This window comes from Schistocerca americana, chromosome 1 (genome assembly GCF_021461395.2).
Source record: "Schistocerca americana isolate TAMUIC-IGC-003095 chromosome 1, iqSchAmer2.1, whole genome shotgun sequence".
Lineage (NCBI taxonomy): Eukaryota > Metazoa > Arthropoda > Insecta > Orthoptera > Acrididae > Schistocerca > Schistocerca americana.
Window position 1 is genome coordinate 592,384,573 of NC_060119.1, and position 18,457 is coordinate 592,403,029.

At 41.3% G+C, this 18,457-nt stretch overlaps 1 pseudogene; it reads right to left on the reverse strand.

Annotated features, from left to right (window-relative positions):
• Positions 1-18,017: 18,017 nt before the first annotated feature.
• LOC124558828 lies at positions 18,018-18,135 on the reverse strand (annotated as a pseudogene).
• Positions 18,136-18,457: the final 322 nt, after the last annotated feature.

Consider the following 18,457-nt stretch of genomic DNA (forward strand, 5'->3'; position numbering starts at 1 on the left):
TGCTTAAATAAAACTCCACAACTTGACTCGCCAGTGATTTCTTTCTTTGCTGTTCCTCGAAGTGGTAGATTATTCTTAGCACAAAATATAATTACATCTATGAATGGTGGGTTCCATGTGGTTCCCAAATCGTGCAGCGACTGTAAACCAAAAAATTACCAAATATGATGGCTGAAGTCGATTTGAGAAAGTGAATAAATAAAACACGGTTTTGCGACTGGTTGTTGCATATTTGGTAATTACATCTATGACTATTTTCAGTATGTTCCTCCACTTCTCTACCTCCTTCTGAATATTAAATCAAATGGCTCTGAGCACTATGGGACTTAACTTCTGAGGTCATCAGTCCCCTAGAACTTAGAACTACTTAAACCTAACTAACCTAAGGACATCACACACATCCTTGCCCGTGGCAGGCTTCGAACCTTTGACCGTAGCGCTCGCGCTGGTCCAGACTGAAGCGCCTTCTGAATATTTTCTTCAATTTTATCATCTAACAGTTTTCTTTTGTTTTAGTCGGTTTTGCAAATCTTTCCACTGCATGCAACACAACTTGCGGCTGGACGAGTATTTGTGATTGTAAATGAGAGGGTTTAGGTGTTTCCAGTCATTGAAGCTTTTATTAAAATCTGAAAATGAAAGTGACTTTCCATGATGATACTTCCCGAAGAGGAGACAGGGAAAACAAAATCGAGAATCTTCCGACTGGCTATAAAGTAACCATTGTCTTCGCACACGTTCGCCATTTGTGAGCTTTTTGTAAAACCACTTCTACATCTACATCCATACTCTGCAAGCCACCTGACGGTGTGTGGCGGAGGGTACCCTGAGTTCCTCTATCGGTTCTCCCTTGCCATTGAAACGTCTATCTTCATCCGACACGAGGAACTTGAAGGTTGATACGTCAGCTATTTGAGGGCTACGTTCAACCAGCACAATTCGACTACTATCAGTAACCAATGGATAGCTAGGCCATTTTTTGGATCATTAAAAACTATTTCACCTATTTCTGGCGAACAGTCTTCTTCTAGTGGACGTAAATCATCACAACCAACTGCTGATCCTCCCCCATCTAAAGCACTGTATGTGGAAGATTCGTACTCTTCATAGTTGTTTTCTGAAACTGGTGGGGCTATATGATGGGAAGTTGATGGTTGTGGTTGGTTGTCATCATTTGTATGTGGTTGTGTTTCCGTAGCATCAGATTCAAAATCGGCATTACTCTCATCTTGATCTGTTGCAGTGTTACGTGTGTCCACCTCATGCTGTGTTTTAGCCAATTTTTCAAGTCTCCTGTAAGGAGAACTGCAGTTCTTTCCCTTTCTTTTCTTAGTTTTTTAAATGCACTTCCAGATAGTTTTTTAGGTCCCATCTCTTTTTTGTATGAAAGGAAATGTTTTAACCTGGAATGAAATATAAATGAAAATAAAATGAAACTATACACATAATAATAATAATAACATATGAATAAATTATAATGGGCCACACACAAAAGAACCCTCTGGGCTCAAGTACCACCAATTGGCTGAAGTACTCTCCCCAGGTCAGGCTGAATTTAGACGAGATAATCAGACTTGTTAAGTCGAAACTTTCCTCGATTTCTGCCACTTTTAGTTGACGTTACTTAAACCGACATGCCAAATTTCAGCTGCTGAGACACAGTGGAAGTTACCTAAAAGAAATCACGAAAGCATTTATTTAGTGTTTTGGCGCTTACAAGGAAAGGGCGGTCCACACATTACGATTTGTCTGCACAGATATCTGCGCAAATGTGTGTGCACGCAAAAGATCGCCGTAAATCAGATATTAGATTGTAGACCATATCCAGGAGCCGATATAGACTCAGATCACAATTTAGTAATTATGAAGAACTTAAGTTTAAGAGAAACATCCGAAACAACCAGTTGGGAATTAAATGGGATATGAAAGCTATGAGGAATGATGAGACATCGTTTGCACATTGCGAAGGCTGTTGATACTGCGGTCGTGAATACCACAGTAGGAAGTTCAAGTGAAGAAGAGTGGACATCTCTAAAAACAGCAATCACAAATGTTGGGATGATAAACATAGGAACAAGGAACGTAAATACGAAGAAACCATGGGTAACAGAGGAAATACTTCATCTGATCGATGAAAGAAGGAAGTATAAAAATGTTCAAGAAAATTCAGGAACACAGAAATACAGGTCACTTACGAATGAAGTAATTAGGAAATGCAGGGAAGCTAAGGCAAAATGGCTGCAGGAAAAATGTGAAGAAATTGAAAATGAAATGATCGTCGGTAAGTCTGATTCAGCATACAGAAAAGTGAAAACAACATTCGGGTAAATTAACTCGGCACTAAATTCAGCTGGTCTGTCAGACCACGGAGAAATCTTCACATTAATACAATGCCTGAAAATTGGTTAAAAGAAGCCATCTTGTTGGCATATATAAAAGATAACATAAGAGTAGTCTGACGGTAATTAAAAATCGATGTAATCTGTACGGGTCTGAAAGAACAGCAACGTGTATGACGTTTGTGTGTCCCGTTTCCAGGCGCGTGCACTGCCGGGTTAAAAGCAATGGTGGTATCACTAAGAGTGCCGTGGGAGGAATTCCACTGCTAAGCGCAAAGGAGAGGGCAGATAGATGGGAAGAATACATTGAAGGACTCTGTTAGGGGGAAGACGTGTAAAATGGAGTGCTAGAAGAAGAGATGAGTGTTGACATGGAAGACATAGGGGATCCATTATTAGAGGCAGAATTTAAAAGGGCTTTGGAGGACTTGAAATCAAATAAGGCTGAGGGGATAGGTAATATTCCATCAGAATTTCTGAAGTCATTGGGAGAAGTAGCAACGAAACGACTGTTCAACTAGGTGAGTAGAATCTATGAGAATGAGTAGAATCTATGGGACTGACGACGTACCATCAGACTTTCCGAAAAATGTCATGCACACAATTCCAAAGATAGCAGAGGTAGATAGATGTGAGAACTACCAGACAATCAGATTAACACCGCATGCATCGAAGATACTGCCAAAAAAAAAAAAAAAAAAATATATATATATATATATATATATATATATATATATATATATATATATATATATAAAAATGGAAAAGGAGATTGGGGATCTAGTGTGGCGTTTGCTGTGTTATTCAGTGGTTTGGTATTTAACTAATTTGTAAATGGAAATGATAATCGTATTTTATTGCATTGAGTAATTACTAAATAATTTTTCTCCCAGCTAAAGATTTGATCGAGTTGCTAAACAACTCCAAGTTAACGTCGTGTTAAAGTGTTGTCTGTAAGTTGTGTAAGTGTCACTAAATCACAGTTGATACAACAGATTCCTTACAACTATTGATTAAGATGGAAGCAGTTATCTTCAGCAAAATGATCATTAAAACCACCGAATATCAGCCGCGCACAACACTGACATATGTTACCTGAAATAATATTCTTCGCGACTCATGCATAATTAATTTCGGCTCCATACATCAGCTAGAAAAGTTTGTTATAACGATGGTGCTATGAGCACTGTTTTTAAAGAATCAATCTGATTCGTATCATTTTCATATAAAATGAGTTCGTGACCACCGGTGCACATTTATTTTTGCACATCTGTATTACCTTCGGCATTTATTCTGCAGAATTGCGTAATTTAAATTTGAATTTGCCGCTGAGATAATTGTTAAGATGGCGCCAGACAATTGATAGAAACTTTCTATTGTTAGAGCAAATACGTAAATATTTAATATGTTTATTAAACGCTATAATGTCTAATTTCGTATTGTACACTATTTAGACTTCATCAAGCAAACATTTGATTTGTTTCTAAGGAAAACACAGACAAAAACGCGATACAAATCGCTATCATCAATGGCTGCGCTCCTTGCAGCGGAAAGAAATAATTAACACAGATAATGCTTACTGAGAGAGGAATTAAAGTTACAAATAATTATTCACCCATATTTATAATAATAATGAACTCCATTTTCAAGTAATAATTAACAAATAATTACAATTTCTTAACAGACCTCAGTTTGATATGCGTCCGCAATCTACAAAAGCCAACCAACAAAAGGTAAAAACAAAGGAAGACAAACGCAGATCATAAAAGGAAATTACAATTATCATTGTCTTTGTATGATACACATCGATATGTCCAATTATATCATAGAATATTATGTAAATAACTAATCTTTATAAGTTTTCACTGCTTTTTCATATGTCGAATAGATAATGTTTATAAAAGTTAGAAGCACAATTTCCTCTCGTCGCACTGTAGCCAAAAATTTATCACGTGGATGTTACAAGGGCTTTGGAGGACTTGAAATCAAATAAGGCTGAGGGGATAGATAATATTCCATCAGAATTTCTGAAGTCATTGGGAGAAGTAGCAACCAAACGACTGTTCAACTAGGTGAGTAGAATCTATGAGAATGAGTAGAATCTATGGGACTGGCGACGTACCATCAGACTTTCCGAAAAATGTCATGCACGCAATTCCGAAGATAGCAAAGGTTGATAGATGTGAGAACTACCAGACAATCAGATTAACACCCCATGCATCGAAGATACTGACGAAAATAATATATATATATATATATATATATAAGAATGGAAAAGAAGATTGGGGATCTGTTAGGTGACTATCAGTTTGGCTTTAAGGAAGGTAAAGGCACCAGAGAGGCAGTCATGCCACTGCGACTGATAATGGATGCAAGACTGAAGAAAAATAAAGATACTTTCATAGGATTTGTCGACCTAGAAAAAGCGTTCAACAATGTAAAATGGTGCAAGATGTTCGAAATTCTGAAGAGAATAGGAGTAAGCTATAGAGAAAGCTTATCCATCGACTCTTAGATTTGGTCTGAATGTGAAATATCAAGGTAAAAAACCAAAGCAGCAAAACAATGTAGAAGTATTTCATAAATAACGGTGACAATATATGCGTGACTTTTTAATATTTCTTTGAATTCAAACAAATTTTATTGCCAGGGAAACCACAATGTGCACACGATGTTGCTTTAGAGTAGACAATACTAACGATGTAAGAGCTAGAGAATTTAGAGTTAGCCTATTTGTTTGAAAAAAATTTCCCATAGAGAGATACACTGTTTATCGAGAAACATATCGCAACCAGATATGACTGAAACTGAAGTGCACAGAGCTTGTTTTACGAATGCAAATTGACTAGTGCGGTATCGCCAGTTTTAGTGAACCTTGAATGCACAATGCACGTAGATCCTATGTTAAAAAGGGAATGAGCGTTAAAAGGACGCTTTCAATCAAAGATGATAAATACAAAGGCGACTTTGCATTCAACGTCTGCTATTGACACGTTTTTACACAATAATGCCCGTTATTAATCTGGATGGTTAAATCGCATGTGTAATTTTAACTGGTACGTCTGTTATAAACAATATGACAAACATCCTCTTAGATAGCATATCAAATGTTACTGAAATAAACAATAAAGGTGCTATAATTATCAATCACGAGTATGTTCATATTTATTAATTTTAGTAAATGAAATGTAGTTGTGAGAAAGAAAAATTGTATGACTGGCACTGTAGATGAATGAGTTCATATTATTTTGAATAATCAAAAGTTAAACTCTGTTTTTTTATGTATTCGTTAACAACAAGACTGATAATTTTAGTATCTTCCCTAGGGACGCTTTTGGCGACACCTATGTCGATTGAAACATATAGTGACATATGCATGACTTGCCACAGATTTTGATATGTATGTATTGTTATAATGTAGTTTTATCTACTGTTACGAATTTCAAATAAAAAATTGACTGCGAAAAAAATAAAAAAAAAAAACAGTACATAAATTAAGCAGATTTATGTAAGAAGCGTCAAATCAAAAATAGTGCGATTCTATTGCGAGAAAAACGGGGAAAATGTTTAACTACCTGATAAAATAATAGTTTAATTCAAACACGAATGAATCGTACCTGCTTGTGAACCATGAGCATGAGCACAGGAAACACATTGCTATTGCAGAACACATGACTCACCTTCCTTGATGTTCGACCGAGCGCTTCCTCTTGCTACACAGCCACAGATGAACTGGTAACTGTTGAGTTTAGCAGGGCCGTGTAACTGTGAATGCAGCTTCGGCGAGCCTTTGAGGGGGGCAGTCAGCCTCACGGTCGACAGGATTAGTGTCGGCACTGAGGTCCTTCTGCGAATTGGCGACAGGCATCTCGGAGGTGCGTGTCCGATCTGGGTTACTTCCGCTCGCCAGCTAACACCACTAAGAAGGTGGGTGGCGATTTTGAAACATGATGGGAAGCCGACCAGGATGGGGAGGTAGTCGAGTCATCACTGCCAATGAACTTTTAAGTGCTAAATTATTTCTCAGTATGATAACCAGGTGATGCCAAAAGCGTACATGGTGCGTTCAGCATGACTTGTTCTACGTTGCTCTCGTAAGGGCTCGTGCTTCAAAAACCTCAACCCCAAAAGTTTGGCCAAGTCGTAATTGCCCTGACCTGGCGAGAGCACAATTAACCCAAAAGTATCTATGTTCTTTCAAACCCTCAAATCTGCTAATAAATTGTCGACTCAGCGGAGATAAAAGAATAAGGTAAAAAGATTTGATGTGGCAATTACCATAGCAAAAGTAATGAGACCAGTAATATTAACGACAAATCTTATTTATAGGTGTATGTGATAATTGTTATTAAATAGGTCTAATATGACTTTCAGGGTACTTTGTTAAGGTAATATTTTGCAACTGTTGCCATAAGCTAATATAACAAGTAAATAATATTTACTTACCGCGAATATAGAGTATATGTTTACATGCCCTATTAAACAAGAAATATATCAACTGGATCTAACCACAATCGCACTTTAGGCATTGCAGTAAGATGAAGATGTCAAAACTGAAACTACGAAACTTCCTGACGGATTAAAACTGTGTGCCCGACCGAGACTCGAACTTTTTTTTTTTGTAACCATATATATTTATTTAAATATATTAACAACGATACATTAAAAAAAAGACATTTTATTCTATTAATCTATTATATTCCTAGTGTTGGTTAATATTACTGTCATTTTATATGTTTTCGTTTTTATATTTTTCTTTTTCGTTTTTCTCTTATTGTTGTTCCTTAAACCCTTTTACATGGCCATTTGTCATTTTTTTTTTTTTTTTTTGAGGGGGTAGACATTGCAGGACAGGCATAACAGTTTATATTTGGCATCGATGCATTGATTTTGAGTTTATGTTTCTGTATGTGATGCACTTGTGATGCCACAGGCACATTGTGTATTTTGGTTTGATCTCTTCCTCTAGTTACACTGTTAAGTGGGACAGTATGAGGGAAACGTCATCATGATAGGTGGAGCAGAAGTGGAAGAAACTTTTTTTTTTACATATACTACAGAATATACCTAAATTGATGAATAGAGAAAATTTTGTCATATTACATAAGAGAAGCAGAAAGGATAGTGTGAGTAATCAATAGAATTTTATAGGCACAAAGTAAAGGAAATCATTTAAAAAAATATCTAATAATAATAATGAGTAGTTGGCACTTTCCACTAAGTAATGCTTGTTTCCTATTGAGTATAGTACAAATAATAGAAGAAAAGTTAATTAAAAAAAAACTGGTAGTACTACTGTGCATACTTTTGATACTGTTTCGGCTGCGAGCATGACATATGTTTGGTGAGAAGCACTTTATATCACTGATTTCACTAAGAAGAAACACTTTATACTACTATACTTCACTATTTGGTGCGAGAAGAGAAAGCACGTTATCTTTTGTGTTGCACTTGTTTGCTATCACTGCACACGTTATTCTTGTGGTGAGGTGGCTGGTGGCGGTGAGCAGAAAGGATAGTGTGAGTAATCAATAGAATTTTATAGGCACAAAGTAAAGGAAATCATTTAAAAAAATATCTAATAATAATAATGAGTAGTTGGAACTTTCCACTAAGTAATGCTTGTTTCCTATTGAGTATAGTACAAATAATAGAAGAAAAGTTAATTAAAAAAAAAACTGGTAGTACTACTGTGCATACTTTTGACACTGTTTCGGCTGCGAGCATGACAGATGTTTGGTGAGAAGCACTTTATATCACTGATTTCACTAAGAAGAAACACTTTATACTACTATACTTCACTATTTGGTGCGAGAAGAGAAAGCACTTTATCTTTTGTGTTGCACTTGTTTGCTATCACTGCACACATTATTCTTGTGGTGAGGTGGCTGGTGGCGGTGAGCAGAAAGGATAGTGTGAGTAATCAATAGAATTTTATAGGCACAAAGTAAAGGAAATCATTTAAAAAAATATCTAATAATAATAATGAGTAGTTGGCACTTTCCACTAAGTAATGCTTGTTTCCTATTGAGTATAGTACAAATAATAGAAGAAAAGTTAATTAAAAAAAAAAAACTGGTAGTACTACTGTGCATACTTTTGACACTGTTTCGGCTGCGAGCATGACAGATGTTTGGTGAGAAGCACTTTATATCACTGATTTCACTAAGAAGAAACGCTTTATACTACTATACTTCACTATTTGGTGCGAGAAGAGAAAGCACTTTATCTTTTGTGTTGCACTTGTTCACTATCACTGCACACGTTATTCTTGTGGTGAGGTGGCTGGTGGCGGTGCTAAGGGTCACAAGCTGGGAAGGACTCTGGCGATTGCTGTCTGCAGTGGAATCTGCAGGAAGTTTTTGAAGTTCTCGTGGTATCGCCTGTGCTGCTGGGCTGTCTTGTTCTCACCCCAGAGGTCCATCAGGAAGGCCAGCTGGTCGGTCTGCCTCCGCGCTACGATGGCGTGTGCCGTCATGGCGAGGATCCAGAGAGTCGCCAGTCGCTTGGGCCGTGGAAATGGGTTGCAGTCTGGGGCGGTGATTGCTTCCACTGTGATGCTTCCCGGTGCCGTTTTGTTGATGTGGGCCACCATCTGCTGGCACGCTTCCCAGATGTTGATGGCATTCCCGCACGTGAATCGGTGCTCGAGGGTGTCGGTCATGCCACAAACGTCACACTTGTCACTTGTGACGAGTTTTATCTCCGCCAGTCTTTGGTTGGTTGGTACCGTTCTGTTAATTATTTTGTACCATGTCTCCTTCGCATGTTTAGGCAACACGTTTTCCGAGACGTTCCCCCATATTTGTTTCCAATTGTATTGTGGGAGTTTGTGTTCAATTTTGTTTTTTGCCGGGTTCGCCACGGTGTCCAGAACGTAACTTTTGTTGGCGTAGTGCAGCCTGACATGTCGCATTCTGAAGGGAATGTGCCTCGTGTCAACTGGCGCTTCTTGTGATGCGGGCTTGTATCTTCCAATTATCTTGGCTGTGACGCTGTCAAGGTTTTTCTCCTGGACGGCGAGCGTTCGTTTCAGTAGAAGGGCTGCACATTTGATCTTTATATCAACTAGACCTAGTCCCCCTTCTTTCGTTGGCAGCGAGCACGTTGCTTGCGCCACTTTGAATGTATTTTGGCGCCACAACAGGTAGTACACTGCGCTCGTTAGTGCTCGCGCAATTTCTGTCGGGATGCTTAAGATTTGCGCCAGGTACCAAGCTTTCGACAGGATCGTGGTGTTTATCAGTTCTGTTTTCTGGTGGATTGTTAGCTTCCGGTTCGAGTGCTGTCTGGAGAGACCTCTTATGGTGTGTAGCACGTCCCCCCAGTTGTATGCGGCCATTCTAAGTGGACAAGACTGTATATATATATTCCAAGAACTTAATGGCTTTCTGCTATTTTATACCACTGGCTGTCTGGTTTGAGTCATTGATTCCCTATGAGCAGTAGCACTGTTTTTTGGGGTTAAATGGGCGCATGACGCTTTTTGGAATGTATTCATGATGGTTTCTACTCTCCCAATATCTTCCTGGTCTTCAATACAGATGCCTAGGTTGTCAGCGTAGGCTATACATGCTACTGCTTTGCCTCCTACGGAGAAGCCTCTGATGTCGTTTGTGAGTTTCCGCAGCAGCTGGTCCAGTGCTATAGCGAATAGAGCCATTGACAATGGACAGCCTTGCCTCACGGATCTGTCCAGTTTTATCAGTTTTGTTTCCCAACTATTGATTACTACTGCCGATCTCGCAGTACTTAGTATCTTCTGGATGATTGTGATGAATTTTTGCCCAAACCCGAGTCTGTTTAGTGTCTCTACGAGATATTTGTGGTCGATCCTGTCGAAGGCTTTGTTGAAGTCCACCGAAATTATGGCACCTGCGCTTCTGGTGGTGGCTGCCTGTGCTATTATGTCCCTGTAGGTGCATGTGGCGTCAAATACATTTTTCCCTGGTACCGCACATGTTTGCAACTGACTGATGACTTTCCTAATCACCGATTTCATATTGTTTGCGATGCATTTCGCTATTATTTTATAGTCGACGTTGAGGAGCGTAATCGGACGAAACTCTTCAATGCGGCGGGCGGCTCTCTTCTTAGGGATGAGTGTTATGGTCCCTTTGGTCAGCCCAGGTGGAATTTCCGCCCCATCGAGTATCTCGTTCACCATTTCCGTGAATTGCCCTCCTAGAACGTCCCAATATGCGAGGTAGAACTCGACCGGGATGCCGTCGGCGCCGGGTGCTCTTCCTCTTGCGCTGGTCCTCATCGTTTCTTTGATGTCATCCACGTCGACATTTTCTGTCAGCAACGCCCTGTCTGCGTCTGTGAGCACGCTCCTCGTCTGTTGGAGGATTTCAGCAGTTGCTGCGTCGTCTGTCGCTTCTCGACGGAACATGTCTCGGAAATAGTCCTCGATGTGTTTTGTTAACTCCGCTTTCGTCGTGAGCGTCTTTCCCTGCTTGTCCTGAAGCTTCCTGCGACTCTCTCCCTTTCCCTATTTAGGTGGTGCATGGTGAGTGGCTCTTCATCCACCTCGCCATATGTTTTACTTCTGGTGAGGACACCTCTTATTCGCTGTTTCTTTATTTGAAGGAGTTTTGCCTTGATTCTCCTCACTCGCGGCAGGTATTGCTGGTGGTCTGCCGGTGCCTCGAGTGCGTCTTTCAGGCACTGCTGTTAGAACTCGGCCGTGGTTCGCCTCCAGAATGACTTTTCCACGCTGTATTTTATCAACAGGCTGCGCATTGTCGGCTTCGCTCGTGCCAGCCACTACTTGGTCGTGCTGCTGTAGCGTGCGCGCTGTGCCAGGCATTCTTGCCACGTTTCCACTATTTGCTTGCGCAGTTCCGCGTCCTGCAGGTGTTCCGTATTTAGCTTCCGTGTGCTTCTTGTGCTGACGTTTTTTCCTTTTTGGAGATGCAGGCTGCATTCGTAGCTGCAGTGGTCCGAAAAGATGACAGGATAGACTTCGACGTGCGCTACATTTTTAGTTGCTGCTCTGCTGACATATATACGGTCCAGTTTGCTTTTACCATTTTTGTGGTGGTATGTAAATTCAGTGTGTGTTGGATGGAGAAGGCGCCACGAATGTTCTATTCTCAGTCGTCGAATCAGTTCTTGCAGTTCTGGGCACATGTTTGCTACGGGTATTTGGTCTTCAGCTGCGGCGACACAGTTAAAATCTCCTCCAATGATGATGATGTTATTGTTCTGCATCAGCAGTTCGGCTACTTCTTCATTGTAGAAGGTGCTTCTTGCTCGCTTGTTGTCTGTGCCAGAAGGTGCGTATATGTTGATAAAGAGCGTCTTTTCTATGTTTAGCGCTATCCCTCGGCCGCTTGACAACATTTTAGTCCCACCAAAGTCGATCCTGTTCCGTACCATTATTGCCGTACCGCATTGGGATTCTGGGTCTATATTTGTGATTGCCGCATATCCTGGTATCTGGTTTATTTTAGTCATAACCACTTCTTGCAATAGTGCAATGTCTGTTCTTCTATGGTGTAGGAAGTCCGCGAGGGCTCGAATTTTTAAAGGTGTGCTCATTTTATTTATGTTAAGTGTGACAACTTTATAGGTTGTATTTGCCTGCCTGCTCATTTAGTTTATCAGTCAGTGCTGTAGTCTGTATCCATGCGGACATCTCTCCGAACTCGGGACCTTTGCCTTTCGCGGGCAAGTGCTCTACCATCTGAGCTACCGAACCACGACTCACGCCCGGTACTCACAGCTTCACTTCTGCCAGTATCTCGTCTCCTACCTTCCAAACTTTACAGAAGCTCTCCTGCGAACCTTGCATAACTAGCACTCCTGAAAGAAAGGATATTGCGGAGACATGGCTTAGCCACAGCCTGGGGGATGTTTCCAGAATGAGATTTTCACTCTGCAGCGGAGTGTGCGGTGGTATGTTCGAGTCTCGGTCGGACACACAGTTTTAATCTGTCAGGAAGTTTCATATCAGCGCACACTCCACTGCAGAGTGAAAATCTCATTATGTCAAAACTGGTTTGCAAGGTTATGTGCTCTCGCGCTCTGATAAAAAAGTTCATGGAGTAAGGATGTTTAGCTCAGGTAATATATATTAGCTGAGCACTGCCAAAAAAATCAAGAATAAATTAGTAGTAGTAGTAGTAATAGTAGTATTTTTCAATAGTTTATCTAAAAAGATAATATCGGCCGCGGCTCACATTCTGTTTCGAGCAGACTGCACATCTACTTCATAGTCTGCGTTTCTTGGACTGGTCACTTGGAGTGACATGAGGAAAGTGCCTCCCAGTAAAGCGAAGATAATTCTCGTCATCAGAGCATCTTCCTTTACTATCTCTTCACCGTTCTGTAGCAAATTTTTCAACAATTTCTCGTACCAGACTGGCCGCGGCGCAGCGTTATTTTTTCAGAGGTCAGCGCAGCGCTCCGTCACGTTATCGTCGGAGGCATTTGGAATTTGCGCCCCCCTTGTTCTTGCGCCCCTGGCGGGGGCCACTCCTGCCAACCCCTAGGTACACCCCTGGATACAAATAAACAATCACATTTTCAAAAGAATAGCGATTTCTTCCACTCACTGGCAATAATGACTTACTGCAACACAAATATTCACCCAAAAATCAGTGGTTAGACACTGGACTCGCATTCCGGAGGACGACGGTTCAATCCCACATCCGGCCATCCTGATTTAGGTTTTCCGTGATTTCCCTAAATCGATCCAGGCAAATGCCAGGATGGTTCCTTTGAAAGGGCACAGCCGACTTCCTTCCCCATCCTTCCCTAATCCGATGAGACCGATGACCTCGAGGTCTGGTCTCCTTCCCCAAACAACCAACCCAATCCCAAAAATCAAGCACATAAGATCCTCAAAATTTAACACCAAAAAATTACAAAAATGAAAACTATTGGTGTTGTAAATGTCGCGTGACCTATATATCTCAAATGAAGACCTCAATACCAGTAACCCATACAGAACTCAAAAACTCAACACAATTTTCACTTGACCTACATACCTCCAACGAAGCACTCGATACCAGAAACCAACCACTCTAATAACAAAGTGTTGCAAATTTCACTTCACTCACATAGCTCAAGCAACGCCCTAGATACCACACTTCCACTTACTCTACCTAAACCAAAGTTCTCAGTACAACAAACCAAACCATGCTCACATGACTAATATCAGAAATGTATCCTAACCAATGATGGTACATCAGTACCCAAGATACCTACCAATAACAATCTAACAATTACCGAACACTAACAAGGAAATTCCGAAAATTCATGAAAACTTTCATAACCACCAATTTCAATATACACAAACAACATCGCCCATTGCAACAAGCAATGAGCTACTCATAAATATCTGCATCTTCATCACAACTGAAGAAAAGAGAAAAATATTAAATCTACAACCACAAGAAACACACGGCACTAATATTTCCAAAAATAAAAATGAATCCATCAGCCAAAATATACAAATTCAAAGTAACTCACCAGAAAGCCGGCACAAATTCTTTCAATAGCAACTTGAAACATTCAGTTCATGTCAAACAACTCACTACCAAACATTCAGCACAAGAGAGCGCCACCAAATACTATAACACACAAACACAAAAACTCAAAAACATTAAGGCTCACCGTGACACACAGGTCAAAGCAGATGTGTGTAGCATCAGCACCTGACCTTGTGCGAATAACCTCACGTTAGTCTCAGGTAGGAAATAGTGATGAGCCAATGACTGCCAATTGGCAAGAAGACAGGGCTAAATCATCAATATTGAAACTTAATTACTTTGGAACATTTGTTCAGAGTTTGCTTCTTTTTGGTACAACCCAAAAAGGCCAATACTGCCTGCTTTGCACTTGGGAGATCTTTCTCACTGTACTGGCCCACAAACAGGACTGACAGCATACTTTTATTCAATATGTCCTACAGCATTTTCTTTCTATGCAGTGCAGCTAAGACCTAAAAATTGTCCATTCTAACATTGAAATTCCAATACTTACATCATAAACCGTTTACTCCCTAATGGCACTTATGATTAATAATAAAGAGTGAATTTACTAGACACTGACTTGATTTGCGAATTTTCTGAATGTCAGATGAGACATTCATATGAATCCTTACCTGCTATTTCAGCATCTTGTTTCGCAAATGTTAATTTCCCACAGTATCTCCAATTTTGCTGCACTTCTCTTCCTGTTGTTAGAGTGTTTCATCGCTATATACTTCAGTGACTAAAAATAAAGTTTAACGACTCCATTACTTAACATGTCAACATGTTTAAACGAGAGTTACCTTTGAAGAAGCCTTCAAACAGCCACTACCACAATAGTAAGTTGCATACAACACAGCTATGAAAGTAAATCTGCCGTTTGTAATGTTCGTGAGTACAGCACTACACGTACAGCTTGAGTACATACGTCACAGTATTAAATAAATCCTATACATTTATATTCTATGGGAAAATACGATATTGTAACCACAATCATTTTCACCAATCAGCTTATTTACCTCCCAGGATGCGAATATATATTACTTTTCCGACGACCACCTACAGACTGAATTGCAGAACTTAAAACGTCTTTTCGGGGAAAATGGATACAGCAAAAGAGACATCACAAACGCTTCAATGGGCCGGCGACGAAAGACACCTGGTGAATCAGTAGAAGAGGCCAGACGGACTGTATTCCTGCCATACTGTGGAGCAACTAGCAGCAAGTTAGGACGTCTGCTGCAGAAACATGGCTAAGACCAGTGTTGCGGCCCGCCCCCAAGATACGAGATATGTTGCGCCCTGTTATAGACGACATTGCTCTTCGAGTGTCCGGTGTGTATGATGTACCTTGTCAATGTGGCAGCATGTATATTGGACAAACAATTCGCACGGTTGCGGAGCGTTGTAATGAGCACAAGCGCCATATAAAACAAAGGGAGCTTGACAAGTCGGTCATAGTGGAGCGTTGCCTAGAAAACAGACATAAAATACAGTTCGAAAATACAAAAGTGTTGGCTCATGCGTCTACATATTAGGACTCCGTTATAAAGGAAGCGGCCGAGATTCGTTTAAACAACAACAATTTAACAGAGGCCAAGGGTACACACTCAGCAGGGCATGGGGGCGGGCATTGGACATCGAAAGATAGCAAAGACAGATGCGCGACGTGGGAGCGGCAGTTTCAAACGTGGCGCCTGCCCCTGGCGCCACCTGACGTCACCGGTGCTGTCACAGGCAATAGCTCCGCTAGCTGCCCGGGTCGACTTACGCGTGCTCCACATTGGGTAGATCTGATTGGCTGCTGCTGATGATGTCGTCATGCCTGTATAAGCGAGCAATCGTAGCAGCCCCTGCAGTCAGTGAACTCCTGACGACAGTGGCGGTGATGGACATCGAAAGCTCGAGGATTTTATTTGAATTGACGCGGCTGGAAAACCGAGAACGTTTTATTCATGTATGCCGTCGCGAAAGACTCCAAGCACATATTACTTTTCCTGTTTTCTCTCCAACAATTTTGCTCTGCTGAAGTCAGGATGCCCTGTGGTTCAGATGAACTAGTCGCTGCTCGGCAGCCCAGTATGGCACCCCCACGGAACTGCTTCGCCGTGAGGTCAGCTGCCGCTGCCTGCTGCACTGGCAGCCGGGAAGCCGTCAGTCGCGATGTCTGCAAGCTCCCGTAATGGACGAACCATGCGCCTTGGGGCCGGATTGCCATGGAGTCCAGGCGTCAGGCCCCAGCGGCGCCTGTGGCCAAGACCGCACTGCAGCCGGTCCTGCTGGAACTTCTCGCTGTAGTCAGTCAGCCATGGTGCCGACTGGATTCGGACCGACCCCCAGAGTTGAAGTTGACATCTGGCGGGGAAAGGATGACTCCTGCGAGCTGGAACAGACTTCGGAATTGTCACCTACAAAGATTGAACATTTGGACACGGACTAAGTCCGTCCTCAGATCCGAACTGCTTCCTAATGGCTTCTGTCCGTTGCTGCCTGCACTCCACTATTTACATCCGGCAGGACGTTTTTTACCCTCGGTGGCAGCTTCTTGTTATTACTCCCGCAGTATATTGCAGCGTAACTTAGCGTGCTGTCATCACTTCCCTTACTCAGCACTCTCCAGGCTTCGCTCGGCGCTCGGTCTGCGTGCGTCCTTGCATCAGCCGGTTGGTAGACTGCAACTGTCAGCAAGGTTATCTGTGTTGCGCCTATTTCGCAACGCCGCGATCACCGGCTGCCTCTGTTTTGCCATTCTCCACTGCGTGAAGCAATGCTTACTACATGTGGCCGCAACAGTAAGCACTTAATTACACTACACCTGACATTCTCAAACACAAATATTACTTCAATGTAATTTATTTTTCTTTAAAAGACGACTGTGCGAAGAAGACTACTGCTATTTGTTGCTCAGAGATAGCGAAAAAATGCAGTATTGGTTTCTTCTGTGTTGGGAAACAGTTTTATTTGTCTGATGTTTCATTATTACATCTGTGTGGTTTCTCCTCAGCTAAAGTTGGGGTGGCTTATTTGGTACATTAAATAAGGTAGACATTGCATCCTATACAGGTTTCCTATGTTCCACATTCGCTGATTTGGTTGGAAGTGTAGTGAACAAAAGTTCATGTTCTTGGGTATTTACACGAGGTTCCTCTGCAAAAGGTCAGGTCTCCTGCTGATTACTAGTCATATTTTGTTCTTAAAGGAAAGTGACATTCTGCAGTAAATATCTGTACGTTACAAAAAAGTGAAAGTGCGTATGGAAGTACTGGCCAGGATTTTCTGCCGCCTGGTGTAAATCCTTATAGTTGATGCCACTTAGACAACCTGCCTTTTGATGAAGATGAAATGATGATGACAACACATACACCCAGTCTCGAGCGGACAAATTGTCCTGAGCTGTCTTCCGGACAGATGAGCTTCTTCATGAACAATATAGAAATAAATTTTTCATGTAACTAAATAAAATAACCTCTTCATGGAAAGAAAAATAAATAAATCTGCTGAAAAATAAATAAATCTGCTCTTGGAAAACAGAAACTTCATTAGGGGAAGAAAAACGTTACACCAAATTACTCTGGAAGAGAAATGGAAAGAAAATTCTTCTAAAAGAACCAATGGTCACGCCCCTTAAGAAACAATGAAACATGGTGGGAAAAACACATTGGAAATACTCTTTGTGAAAAATAGTGGAAATTTTTTTTGAGAGAAAACAATAAGGTTTTCCTTGAACAGTAAAAAAAAAAAATTGTAATTTCTTTTTTAATAACTTCGCAGTTGGATAGAAGTGCCAGTCGGCTCGTAATATATTTTCTAGTAGTATTGCTGAAACGGTGTTCCGAATATCTTATAGAGCACACTTAGTGCAATATGGGTCTGGTGCCATCCCAATTAGAATTAGTTTCATTCGCATTGCCACTTTATCGTTGACAACATCATAATACTGTGACTGCCGATGGTGGGGAGAAAAGAACCTCCCACCCAGTCCAAATACAAATATTTACATGCAACTGATTTCACGAGTGGCCTACCAGGACCATCTGAGCGCCGTGACATCCTCAGAGGAGGATGGGGATAGGAAGGGCTTGGTGGCAGCACACCGTTCCCCCGGTCATTATGATGGTAGTCTTGACCGAAGCCGCTACTATTCAGTCGAGTAGCTCCTCAATTGGCATCACGGGGCTGAGTGCACGCCGAAAAATGGCAACAGCGCATGGCAGCCTGGGTGGTCACCCAACCAAGTGCTGACCACGCCTGACAGCACTTAACTTCGGTGATCTCATGGGAACCGGTGTATCCACTGCAGCAAGGCCATTGCCTAACCAATTTCATTGGGGGGGGGGGGGGGGGGGGGGGGGGGAAGAAAAAAAGAAAGAAAGGAAAAAGAAAAACTACGAATCCCTACTTAGCTTATGTGGACACTCTCACAATAATGGCAGATTCTTGTGAGATGGCTATAAAACAGATAGAAACTGTAAAGGAATGTGCAGAGGAAGTTGGCCTGCAGATATCATTTGAAAAAACAGTATTTACAACAACAAGTTTAGAAATTTTCGAATTACAAACCAAATATGGAGAAATTAACAGAGTATCACACTTTAAGTATCTAGGAGAAATTATCTCTGAAAAATATGCACAACA